Raw genomic sequence first — 13,957 nt, 5'->3', positions numbered from 1 at the left:
CGGAGATGGACTGAAGTGGCATTGATCTACTTCGCTAATGCGAAGCAATAACGTTTCGAAGGCTATCTGGCCGTACTTCAAGCTCCATCTAAAGTTTACAAATCAAACAACAAGACAAAACAAACAACAAGGCAAAAAGCCGGCTCCCCAATGGAGTCGCCAAATTGTTGTGGAGATAAATCCCCTTTGCGGACAGAGGCAACCCCTACTAGCCAAAATGGGGTCTAGCAACAATCAAACAACGCTAACACATAGGTTCCTAATTGCAAATCAAAGACTGATGATGAGGACCTACCTGGATACCAACGCTAGTACTTGTAGAAGAGTCGTCGCTCCCGTTCCTTTGCTCCGGCCGGTCACAATCCCCACGATCCTCGTGAATAGACACCTGCACATGCAGAGAATGACACAAACACAAGCATAAAATCCAATAGATGCAACTATATATCAGTCAGAAAGGATATAACTCAATCATCATTACAAAGACAATAAGAGTGGAACCATAATGATAGTCGTCTATTATTGATAAACAAAGAAGAATACAACCATAGTTCTGACATCAAATCCTTCTCAAGAGGGTCCAGCCAGCATGTTCGTCAAGCATTCACCCTTGAGGATAGATCTCCCAAAACAAATCTCTCTCACTCACAAGTTTCACACAAGATCAAAAAACTTCACAACCTGCCTCAAGCTCTCAGACAATCCCACACTTGTCACAGAAGCTACCTATCAAGCTCACAACACTATCAGCAACACTCCAAAGACTAAGAATTCCAAACTAGCTGCTCATAGCAATGGTGAAGGCTTAAATAGGAGAAGGAGTCTCCATGAATGGTGGGAAGATGAGCTTACCTCCAAGGAAGGTAGCTCAAATGACGGAACAATCATGCCAGAGAAGGGAGGGTGACATAAATAAGGCCAACAACTAGGTCTAGAGTCATCTGGAAGGCCGGCTGTTAGAACAAACTCGCCCAGACTGGATCATCGCAGGTACATAATTGTACTGGAGCACTGACATCACCACTTCATAACGGAAAAGGTCATGTCATCGCAATCAAATAAAAGCAACAGTCGCGCTGTCTCATGAAATCCGACCATCGTGGGAACCACGTGTACTTCCACAATGGAAGCATGTGTGGTCTGTTTTGGAGCACTCATCAGTGCATTTATTTTGACAACAGTCGCGATGATGCAGAAACTCTGGCAAAGTGGGTCATTTTGCAACATTAGAGAGAATGAGCATGAATGACTTGGACTCATGAGATAGTAGGAAGACTGGGATGAAGACAGTGACAAATTACTGTGTAAAAGTGCCCATCCAAATGATACAAGTGACAGGTTTTCTTTTCGTGTGAAAGGTGGGTTGGTAACTGAATTGTTTTTCAGGTTTTCCTAAATAATGGGCTTGGGTCATTTGTAGGGTGGCCAGTTTTCATCTTATCTCCATCCCCACTTGGTAGCACATGAGCGGTAATGTTGGCCATGCTCATCCTGAGAGGAATATGTGAACAATTTCCCTTATGCTCTCCATGTTCTTGGAGTTGTATGGGTTATTGTGGTGTGGTTCCCGGGCCCGTCCTGGTCCCTCATGCTCATCCAAATGATACAAGTGATAGGTTTTCTTTTCTTGTGAAAGGTGGGTTGGTAATTAAGTTGGCTTTTTGGGTTTGCCTGAAGGATGGCCTTGGGTCATTTGTAGGGTGGCCGATTTTCATCTTCTCTCCATCCCCACTCAGTAGCACATGAGCGGTAATGTTGGCCCTAATCATCTCGGGAGGCATATGTAAACAATTCACCTTCTACTCTCCAAGTTCTTGGAGTTGTATGGGTTGTTGTGGTGTGGCTCTCAGGCTCGTTTTGGTCCCTCGTGCCCATCCAAATGATACAAGTGATAGGTTTTCTTTTCGTGTTAAAGGTGGGCTGGTAATTGAGTTGTTTTTTTGGGTTTGTCTAAAGGATGGCCTTGGGTCATTTGTAGGGTGGTTGATTTTCATTTTCTCTCCATCGACACTTGGTAGCACATGAGTGGTAATGTTGGCCATGCTCGTCTCGGGAGGCATATGTGAACAATTCCCTTTCCACTCTCCATGTTCTTGGAGTTGTATGAGCTATTGTGGTGTGGCTCCCAGGGTCATATTGGTCCCTCCTGCCCATCAAAATGATAGAAGTGACAATTTTTCTTTCCGTGTGAAAGGTGGGTTGGTAATTGAGTTGTTTTATCGAGCTTGCCTAAATGATGGCCTTGGGTCATTTGTAGGGTGACTGATTTTCATCTTCTCTCCACCCCCACTCAGTAGCACATGAGTGGTAATGTTAGCCATGCTCATCCCGGGAGGCATATGTGAACAATTCCCCTTTTTCTATCTAAGTTCTTGGAGTTGTATGGGTTGTTATGGTGTGGCTCCCTGGCTTGTCTTGGTCCCCTCGTGTCCATTCAAATGATACAAGTGACAGGTTTTCTTTTCATGTTAAATGTGGGTTGGTAATTGAGTTGTTTTTTTTGGGTTTTCCTAAACAATGGCCTTGGGTTGTTTGTAGGGTGGCCGATTTTCATCTTCTCTCCATCCCCACTTTGTAGCACATGAGTATTAATGTTGGTCATGCTCATCCCAGGAGGCATATGTAAACAATTCCCCTTCTTCTCTCTAAGTTCTTGGAGTTGTATGGATTGTTGTGGTGTTTCTCCCTGGGACGTCCTGGTCCCCTCCTGCCCATCCAAATGATACAAGTGACTTGTTTTCTTTTCGTGTGAAAGGTGGGTTTGTAATTGAGTTGTTTTTTCAGGTTTGCCTGAACGATGGCCTTGGGTCGTTCGTAGGGTGGCCGAATTTCATATTCTCTCCATCCCCACTCGGTAGCACATGAGCGGTTATGTTGGCCATGCTCATCCTAGAGGCATATGTGAACAACTCCCCTTCTGCTCTCTAAGCTCTTGGAGTTGTATGGGTTGTTGTGGTGTGGCTCCCTAGCTCGCCCTGGTCCCTCGTGCCCATCAAAATATTACAAGTGATAGGTTTTCTTTCCGTGTGAAAGGTGGGTTGGTAATTGAGTTGTTTTGTCGGGTTTGCCTGAATGATAGCCTTGGGTCATTTGTAGGGTGGCTGATTTTCATCTTCTCTCCATCCCCACTCTGTAGCACAAGAGCGGTAATGTTGGCCATGCTCGTCCCCATCCCTCTTGCGCATCTGAATGATAAAAATGTTAAAGTTTGCTTGGCACTCCTTTGAGCCTTCATTGTTGTGGTCCTTAGCTGGAAACCCGAAAAATCCATCATGCCTATGTCACTATCGTGCCCCTGAGTTGTTGCAAATAGAAAATTTTGATTGGGCTAGGTAGCCCTATGTGGCTCCATTGAAATTGGCTCCTCATTATATTGTTCACCTCCTCCCTATTTGGTGGGGAGGGTTTTGCTTTTCATGTGAAAGGTGGGTAGGTAATAGAGTTGGTTTTTCAGGTTTGCCTCAAGAATGGCCTTGGGTGGTTTCTAGGGTGGATGCTTTTCATCTTCTCTCCATACCCACTCAGTAGCACATGAGTGGTAATGTTGGCCATGTTTGTCTCGGGAGGCATATGAGAAAAATTCCCCTCCTCTAAGTTGTTAGAGTTGTATGGGCTATTGTGATGTGGCTCCCTATGACAGCTAGCCTCTTCATCTTTTGGTTGTTTTTGGTGTTGGTTTCTTGTGCTTGTACTATTTTTGTGTTGGAATTTTTGGTTGAGATGCATTCATTTAAGAGGAACGTGGAATGGTTTTTCTTGTAAACGACCTACCCTCCCTCTTACTTGCTTTTTCTGTCGGGCGATGTGAGGCACTACTCTCCTTATTGTAAAGTTAAGGGTTGGCATTCCTTTCAAAGTACACATAATTCGTGGTTGCGTTGGATTTGAGGTTTTGATAGATGTGTTGGCCCATATGTTTGATCAAGTGGTCGACTTTTTCCTTGTATCTCACATGCGTGGCAAGCGTTTTTGGTTGGAAATGTTAAGTCAAATGTTTATGGGCATTTCTTGTTTCAATTTTCTATGTGCTCATGGTCCAATGGGGAGGAGGATTGCTACATCGATGGTAGGGGCTATCTAGAAGAAGGATTTCAAGGTGGAACACTTTGACCTCCCTCCTCTATGTGGAGGTGCTCGTAGGTGAAAATTATTCATTGTCCAGTTGGTAAAGCTGTAAGTAATCTCCTAGGTTTCCTGTATGTAGGGTGCATGGGGTGCGTAGCTACCCGATCCCTCGTCCTATTTGGATATGTTCTTGTATTGTGTAGCGAGCCTCTTGATTTCATTTATTTCCTTATTTTGCCTTCACATCATGGTTTCCACAGGCGGTCAAGTGATCGAGGTTCACCATTGTTACTGTCTGGGTCGACTCTTAGGTGGCCTCGGTGCAGGGCGGGGAGGGTTGGGTTACATTTTTAAGAGAGGTTGTGCACTCGGTTGGTCTTGTTTTATTTCCTTCCATTTCCTTTGCATTACAGCTGCCATAGGCAATCATGCAATCTAGGTCCATTTTTGCTGCTATCCGAGTGGACTCCTAGGTGGCCTCTTTGTGGGGAGGGTAGGGTTGGGGGGCATTTCTAGGGGAGGTTGCAGGCTCGGTTTGTCTTGTATTATTTCCTTCCGTTGCCTTTGTGTAGAGGCTACCGTAAGCGATCATATGATTGAGGTCCACTATTACTATTGTCATGGTGGACTCTAAGGTGGCATCGGTGCGAGGCGGGGAAGTTTGTATGGCCTCTCTATGATAGGATTTGTGGTCAATCGTCCTCTTTTTATTTCCTTCCTTTTCCTTTGCATCGAGGCTGCCACAAGTGATCAAGAGTTCGAGGTCCATCGTTGTTGCTTTCTGGGTGGATTCCTAGGTGGCCTCGGTGCAGGGCGGGGAGGGTTGAGGCTCATTTATAATATAGAGGTTGTGTGGTTGGTTGTTCTCAATTTATTTCCTTTGCATCAAGGCTACCACAGGCGATCGAGAGATCGAGGTCCACTGTTGCTACTGTCGGGTGGACTCCTAAGTGGCCTCGGTGTAGGGTGTGGAGTCTTTTGGAGGCATTTCTAAGGGAGTGGGTGAGTGATCGTTCCTTTTCTTGTTGGTTGGGGCATGGTTGCAAACTCTAAAGTGGCCTTGGTGCATTGTGGCTCGGCAGGTCTACCCATGTCCTTGGCATGTCGCATGTGCTTCCTTCTTGGGATGCAATAGGTGCAAGGCATAAAAGTTTTACATGATATTTTGATATCTCTTTGACTTGATGGGTGTTCAGGTTGGCTCTTGGTAAGAGAGCATTTGGAATGTTCTTTGAAGTGGGAGGGTGCTACCTGGTTGATCCTGCCAGTAGTCATATGATTGTCTCAACGATTAAGCCATGCATGTCTAAGTATGAACTAATTCAGACTGTGAAACTGCGGATGGATCATTAAATCAGTTAAAGATGTTACGTGCACCAAGTCCCGAATATTTGGAAGGGATGCATCTTTTAGATAAAAGGCCGGTCCGGGCTTGCCTGCTTCTCTGGTGAATCATGATAACTCGACAGATCGCACAGCCCTTGTGTTGGTGATGCTTCATTCAAATTTCTACCCCATAAAATTTCGATGGTAGGATAGAGGCCTACCATGGTGGTGATGGGTGATGGATAATTAGATTTTGATTCTGGAGAGGGAGCTTGAGAAACGACTACCACATTCAAGGAAGGCAGCAGGCACGCAAATTACACAATCTTGACATGGGGAGGTAGTGACAATAAATAACAATACTGGGCTCATCGAGTCTGGTAATTGCGATGAGTACAATCTATATCCCTTAATGAGGATCCATTGAAGTGCAAGTTTGGTTCGAGCAGCCATGATAATACCAGCTCCAATAGCGTATATTTAAGTTGTTGTAGATAAAAATCTCGTAGTTGGATCTTGGGTCATAAATGTCGGTTCGCCTACTTAGTGTGCACCTGCCCTTTCATCCCTTTTGTCGGCGACATGCTCCTGGCCTTAATTGGCTAGGTTGCAGCTCCAGCACTGTTACTTTGAAAAAATTATAGTGCTCAAAACAAGCTTATTCTCTGAATACATTAGCATGGAATAACGTGATAGGAGTCTGGTCCTATTGTGTTGGCCTTTGGGACTAGAGAAATGATTAATAAGGACTGTCGGGGGCATTCGTATTTCATTGTCAAAGGTGAAATTCTTGGATTTATGAAAGATGGACCATTGCAAAATAATTTTCCAAGGATGTTTTCTTTAATCAAGAATGAAAGTTGTGTGCTCGAAGCTGATCAGATACCATCCTAGTCTCAACCATAAACGATGCCGATCAGGGATCAATGGATGTTTCTCTAAGGACTCCACCAACACCTTCTGTGAAATCAGAGTGTTTGGCTTCTGGGGGGAGTATGGTCACAAGGCTAAAACTTAAAGGAATTGATGGAAGGGCACTATGAGGAGTGGAGCCTGCAGCTTAATTGGAGTCTATTTAATTCTGATAATGAATGAGACCTCAGCCTGCTAACTATCTACGAGGAGGTTCCCCTTCACGACCAGCTTCTTAGAGGGACTATGGCCATTTAGGCCATGGAAGTTTTGAAACAATAAGAGATCTATGATTCCCTTACATGTTCTGGGCCGCATGCATGCTACACTGATGTAGCCAATGAGTTTTTCTTCCTGGTTCGAGAGGATCGGGAAATATTCTCAAATTGCATCATGATGGGGATAGACCATTGAAATTATTGGTCTTCAATGAGGAATTCCTAGTAAGTGCATGTCATCAACTCATGTTGACTATGTCCCTACCCTTTTTACACACATCCCATTGCTCCTACTGACTAAATGATCCTATGAAGTGTTCAAATTGCGTCGACGATGGTGGTTCACTGTTGTCAACATTGTGAGAAGTTCATTGAACCTTATCATTTAGAGGAAGGAGAAGTCATAACAAGGTTACCATAGGTGAACCTATGGTAGGATCATTGGTAGCAGGGGTTTTCCTTTTTGGTTCGGGTTGGTTGGGTTTCGATTGCAATGTGGGACTGTGTGGTGTGTCTCTAGGGGAGTGGGTTTGGTGTTTTGACAGAACATTGTTGGTTGCTTGTCTTTAGGTAATGCTTGTTTTTTTGTGTGTGTGCTTGCAAGCCATGCTTGTGCTTGTCCCACCCATCCTTTGTTTTTCTTTCCCCCAATGTGTTTCCTCGGTCTGAGCTCCATTGAGATCAAAATTTTCCCCGTGAATGGGCATGAGGGTGGCAATCTAATCTCGTGCCTTTGCCGTTGAGGGAATTCCTCCTCCTCTCATGAGCCACTCCCCTTTTAAGTAAAAAAGAAGTAGCGAGTTGTATCTTTGTTCCTCCCTTTGGATTGTGGGTTTTTTGTGGGACTTGGTCATTTCTTTGTTTCATGGTGTGCACTTTGCAGACATCCCTCTCTTTAGTGGCCTTGCACCAGTGATGTATTTGTGGCTCGTGGCTTTCTCCAACATTGAGTATTGGCACGTGACAACTCCTCTTTTGATTTTGATTCTTCACCCCTGTTGACTTTGTCGCTGCAAAGCTTGTTCAGTGTTTTGTACATGGAGGGGTGCAATAGTAGGGTGGGTTTGTTATTAGTAGTCTATTTGTTGTTTGAAGCCTTGTGTTGGGTTGGGGGGTTGTTTACCTCTCAGTAACATGCTCTAGACACTGGTCTCATCACGGCCCTTGTCTTTTCTAGTGGTCAAGTTTAGGTTGTGATTCATTTTCTTGGTTGTTTGATTGTTGTTTGTTATTTTGTAAGCTAGAAATGGTGTTGTGTCGTAATGTATGTGGGAGGGTGTGAAGGGGTGAGATGCTTTTTGATTGGGTGCCTTGTTTGATTTCTTTTTGGTTATTGTACATCTACTCAGCATGCTCTTGAGTGTCTCTCTTTTCTTGGGATATTTGTTTCTTTGGTGTTTTTCTATTCCCTTCTTCCTTTTTCCCCTAGCTTTATGGAGAAGAGGTGGGATTGTTGTGGATTGGTGTTCGAAAAGGACGACAAGCAGTGCAAGTTCCTGGGGTGGTCACCCTAGTCCTTCTCGATCATTGTCCCCTACAGTTGACCCCTTTTTGTGAAGGAACGGGGTTTGGGAAGCTTGTTCTCTATTTGAGCCTCCCCTTGTGGGCCAGTAGCCATGTTTAATATCTCTTTCTTTCATGTTGTTTTCTTCCCTTCTTTCTTTTGGCCCCTAGCTTTATGGAGAAAACATGGGATTGTTGTGGATTGGTGTTCAGGAAGGACGAAAAGCAGTGTGAGTTCTCGGGGTGGCCACCCTAGTCCTTCTTGATTGTCGTCCCCTATAGTTCCCCCCCTTTTTGTGAAGGCACAGGGTTGGGGAAGCTTGTTCTTTGTTTGAGCCTACCCTTGTGAGCTGGTAGAAACGTTTGATATCTCTCTTTCTTTCATGTTGCTTTCTTCCCTTCTTCCTTTTGACCCCTAGATTTATGGAGAAAAGGTGGGATTGTTGTGGATTGGTGTTTGGGAAGGACGAAACACAGTGTGAGATCCTAGGGTGACCACCCTAGTCCTTCTCGATTGTCGTCCACTACAGTTCCCCCCTTTTTTCCAACACATGGGTTTAGGGAAGCTTGTTCTCTATTTGAAGCCTCCCCTTGTGAAGGACCTCCTCAGCGATGGACCTGGGCCAAGTCCCTTGGAAGGGGGCACTTGAGAGGGTGATAGTGCTATCGGGCGGGGACCCTGTCGCATCACGAGGCATTGTCGGTGAGTCAAGTTATTTGGGAATGCTACCTTAATTGGGTGGTAAATTCCATCCAAGGCTAAATACGGGTGAGAGACCGACAACAAACAAGTATTGTGAGGGAAAGATGAAAAGGAGTTTGAAAAGAGAGTTAAAGAGTGATTGAAATTGTCGAGAGGGAAGTGGATGGAGGATTTCGATGCATCTCGATTAGATGTGGAACGGCTCAAGCTGGCCTGCTTCTTGACTTGAGGTGAAAACCAACATGGGCTGCTACATCGTCACAAGCGTGGGCAGATTACTGCCTATCGGTTTTCCATTGCAGTGGTCGAGGAAAAAAGCATGCACCCTTGTGGCTGGCCATGTGCACTTGCGCGCTCATGGTGTTAGTTGGTAGGCTTTCAATTTGACCCGTCTTGAAACACAGACCAAGGAGTCTAACATGTGTGTGAGTCAGTGAGTTTGAAAATCTGCGAGGTGCAAGGAAGTTGTTGGGCCTCAAAATAGTCCTTATTCTCACTCCATTATTCACCAATACCTTCACATTACTTCCATATTACCTTCATGTCACCTCCATTCCACCTCCACATCATTAAATTTACCTCATAATTGAGTTATAACTATGCTTTTCCAAAATTTATTAATTCTAAACATTTTAAAATGGATTTATGGTTAACCTTTAGAAAATAATATGCTTATACTTATACCTAACAATTAGAATGAGTTTGTTGACATGTGTAGGTACAAAGGAAGCTTCCAAGGCATCTTTATGTGGAACTCTATGTTCAAATTCGAATTTGAGAAGATCATGGACCTCATGGAGAAGATCATGGACCTCATGGAGGAGACCACGGAGGATAGGGTTATGTGTCACCATTGGTTGAGGAATATGTGGGTCAAGGAGGGAATAGTGGGTCTACATTTATGAGTTTGATATCATAGTTTTTGTATAAATAAGGGTATATCCTCCATTCCAAAAGGGAGGACTCTTGGAGCATGTATCAAACTTATGATGGAATAGAATAAAGCTTCATTTTACATAAATTTCCATTCTATAGTTTTAGATATAAGTTGTCTTAATGTAGTATATGGAATAATGTGTCACTTTGTTCTTAAGAGAATTGAGCTCACTCTAAAAGGATCAAAGAAACATTTTATTTCATAATAGATCTTATTTCATTTAATTGCTTAGATGTTTGAGGGTTTGTTTGTGATTGATGAATGAGTTTTAAATTAAAATCTTATCAGCATATGAGGGGACAACCAAGGGTCTAAGTTAGGATCTCTCTCCATTTGATTTACATGATAATTGAAATTCATTCTTTTGCTTTTAAGTTTCAAGTTATTTCGTTTCTTATGCTTATGAATGAATCTTAGTTTAGTTTCTATCAGTATATGAGGGGAAAATCAAGGGACTAAGTTAGTCTCTCTCTCTATTTGAATCTAAACAACAATTAAAATTAATTCTCTTGTCTTTATTTCAAGTTTTGGTTTTATGTAATCAATGATTTCTTTTCAATCTATAATACTATACGGAAGGACAACTAGGACCTCCTCAATTAGGAGCCTCTTACCTTGCATATTATATTGAATCAGAAATCATTTAGTTAGACATAGAGTTAGTTGCCTACTCCTGTATATATTTTGTTGGCATTATCACAAGCTTATGAGTATCCCTAGTTGATAATTTAATGAAAGAAATTTAAGCAATTAAATTGCCCAACATTTTGGTGCCATTGCCGGGGATGGTGCCAAGGGATTAGGCATTAGGAATTTAATTCGGTACCAGTATTTTTCTTTGGAAAACTTGTGAAACCTGGTGACAGCAAGATCTTCATAAAGGGGTTCAAGTTTGAGGTTTCTGATGTTTTAGTATTTAGCTAGTTTTAAATTTAGTCTTTTTAAAACCCCCCTTTTCTTACTAATCCATCTACGGATGAGAAAATTGAAGATGTTGAACAAGTAATTGTAGAGAGCAAGGACAATATTGAGGATTGGTTTCAAAAGAATCTTGCGCCAACTCCAAGAATAAGACAGGTTACTCACATGTTTGCAAATCATAAGGTAAAAATTTTAAATCTTGCTGTGAGCATTTTCGAATTTTTAGTCCTTAGATGGCTTCACTGGAAGCATGATTTTACCTAAAAAAAGTCTTTCAAGTTAAAAGTAGAATAGATTAAAAAATAAATAAAATGAGATCTCATAGAGTTTCCTTTAGTTTTGTTTTCAAAAAATAAAAATAATAAAAAAATCATCCACATTTCTCATAAATAAATTTAGGTAAGAGCTGCTTCATCATGACATTTCTATATCTTGTTTCTGTATCACGGGTAAGCTAGGAGTTTGATTATTGGAAATATTTGTCTTCCAAGAATCTAAACACCCCCACGACATTGTAGAAAGAGTATAGACAATGCGAGGTTTTGTCGTAAATCTTGATTGTATTATCCATCCACGCTAACTTGCATAAATAAAAACTAATCAAGCGATTAGTATGCTCTCTTCCTGTGCTTTGCGCAATCAGGAAGATCAAAAAATCTATTGATTTATTTCAAATAAAAATACTCTTGCTGGAAAATTGATCTACAATATGACAATAAAGGATTTTGTGAATAAGCAAAAGATCATCTTAATTTTTATTTTATTTTTTTAATTTAGTTTTAATTTTGGTTTAAATAAAAATAAATAATTTCCCCACATAATAATAATATATATCATATATATATCTATATCTATATATATATATATATATATATATATATATATATATATATATATATATATATATCTTTTTGAAAACTAACCATTTTTTTTTAGATAAGTTCAATTTCATTTTTTATTTATTTTTTATTAAAAAATAAAAAAAATATTAATTCAAACTAATAAAACAAATAAAACACAACAAAGATGTACAAATCGAACATTGAACCCTTTGAGAGTTTTAGGGTAGCACGAAGTATGTATGTACAAATCCAACTGGACATGACATGCGTTGGAATGCGCGAAGCCGCCCACCCTTAGAAAACTCAAGATTGCATCAAAAGTTTCAATATAAAAATTTAAATTGATGAATTGAAGGTTAACAATTGTTTAATGCCAAAAATAAATCACGACCTCTTCCAGTGAAGTACTTTTAGTATCAAGAGCCAAAACAACGCGTCTTTGAAATTTTTTATCTGATACACGCATTAGATAAAGTAAATTATCCTCATTATCTACAAGCCCATAAAGAGCAAATGTTGCCATCTCCTTGAGTAGGGCATCTGAAAATTGGAGCATTTTAGAAAGAGAACAAACAACACCACGATTGAACAATGTAGACCTCGCATTCAGGATATAGAAAAGAGCTGCACAAGAGGATGCAATTGACTCACAACGTGCTGCACAATGTTGCATAATTCAACAACAATGGAACTTATTTGGTGTTTGTACATAACCAGTACTTGCGGCGCTCAATCTTGATACTAAACGGTTCGCATTATTTTTACTCTCTAACAACACATTGATCCATTCATGCACAATTAATTCCATCATTTATCCTATCTTTCTTCTTGACTACAGTTTCGCCTAATGGGTGAAACATTAAGCATTCCGCTCCTGAACTCTATGAATGTTTCCCTTTATTTCGGCGGCATGGTATAATGATATAACAAAAAAACAAATGTACACCCAGCATACACATCCACGTGGGTGAATGCAGACAAATATAGAACGCCATCATTCAAAAGTACATCAAATCCTAGGGATGATGATCCTCCTAGCAAATATTCTTATTCTAACTGAGATCCTGGAGAGATCATAGGAAATCATAAATTTCAAGGATTTTTCTCTGATTAAGTTTAGCGAGTGCATGAAAAATTGCGGGTAGTTGAAACTGTTGTTTTCCCCACTCACTTTGTTGATTATATGTCTATGAATGTACTACAATTTTATCAATAATTCTATTCTTTAGAATTTCCAGATCTACCAGATCCAACTTCCATGTAGTGTTTGCAACACTTTTAAGATTTGCCAGATCTACCTTCCACGCAAATGTTGCAGCAAGCTTCAGATTTGCAATACATTCCATATCTACCTTCCACACTATCTTTGCAACTCGTTTCAGTGTTGCAACACGTTCTAGTATTAGAAAATTCATCAACACAGTGTTTTCATCAGCCTTCAGATCTGCCACATCCTTCAATGCAACAGCAGCCAGCTCCAACAATGCATTTTTTTTTCCTTCGTGCTTCTGTTTTGTCAAAGCCATCAACACATTTTTTTCACAATCAGGTTGTTGAGTTATCTTCTGATCCAAATTTTTTACATATGACTCCTTTTTCTACTGCACAAACTCTCTCTGACAAGGTAATTTTTTTCTTTGGGTGTTGATTGATTTAAGAAAAAAAAAACACGTTGATGAGTTTGGAATAAAATCCATGAAAAACTTCATTTTAGTGTTAGTTTATTTTCAGAATTTTTCTTTATTAGCTTTTAATAAATAAAATTTTGTTTATTTTACAATTTCAAAAAAGCTCAACTTAAATAATAAATTAAAAAAAATGATATATTTTTTAATTTGTTGTTTAAAAAAAAAAAACTAAATAAATAGAAAAAAATCAACATAAATAATACTAAAAATAAATTAAAAAAAAAGTCTATATCTTCATTTATTTATTACTTTTGATAATTTCTTTTTAAATTTTTTGTTAAAAAAAAAATCACAAAATTCACGCAGATTTGAAAATAAAAAATGGAATACTTGAAAACAAATTTCGAAAATCGATTTACCAAACATTTGGAGGATTCTGTAGATGATGATTATCTTGTTTCGATAGCTTCAATTTGGCATTAAACTCATAACATCTTTCTGTTGAATTCTTTTATGTGACATACTAATATGCAGAACACAACAGATCTTTTTAATGTCAATCTTTTTGCCGAGCACATTTCATGAGTTATTTGACACAAACAGGGAGTATTACTTTTCATGGTTATTTTTAAGAATGGATTGATACTAATATCATGAATTGAGTTCATTTCAACACTTTCATTTTTCTTAAATCTGTTTTATTTGGTATGAAATTTTTGTGTAAGAATCATGAAGGAAATGCACAATTCTTCTTGAACACACTTATGTTTTCTTTCTCCCAATTTTTTTTTACAAGTTACAGGATAATAAAGTGATCATTAAGGAGATTACATTGTGACGACAATTAGTCTTCCAAATACTAAATTCATGAAAAATTCTAAAGACAAATCCATGTCCACAAC

The 13,957-nt window shown here is 40.0% G+C and overlaps 1 pseudogene; it reads left to right on the top strand.

Annotated features, from left to right (window-relative positions):
* Positions 1–5,313: 5,313 nt before the first annotated feature.
* On the top strand, positions 5,314–6,965 carry LOC149157410 (18S ribosomal RNA; annotated as a pseudogene).
* The last annotated feature ends 6,992 nt before the right edge of the window (positions 6,966–13,957 follow it).

This window comes from Pinus tabuliformis, chromosome 5_2 (assembly GCF_031772625.1).
Source record: "Pinus tabuliformis cultivar Carrire ecotype Pingquan chromosome 5_2, CPIR1, whole genome shotgun sequence".
NCBI classification, from domain to species: domain Eukaryota; kingdom Viridiplantae; phylum Streptophyta; class Pinopsida; order Pinales; family Pinaceae; genus Pinus; species Pinus tabuliformis.
Note: the sequence above shows the minus strand (reverse complement) of the source record. Positions and strands in the feature narration are given on the sequence as shown.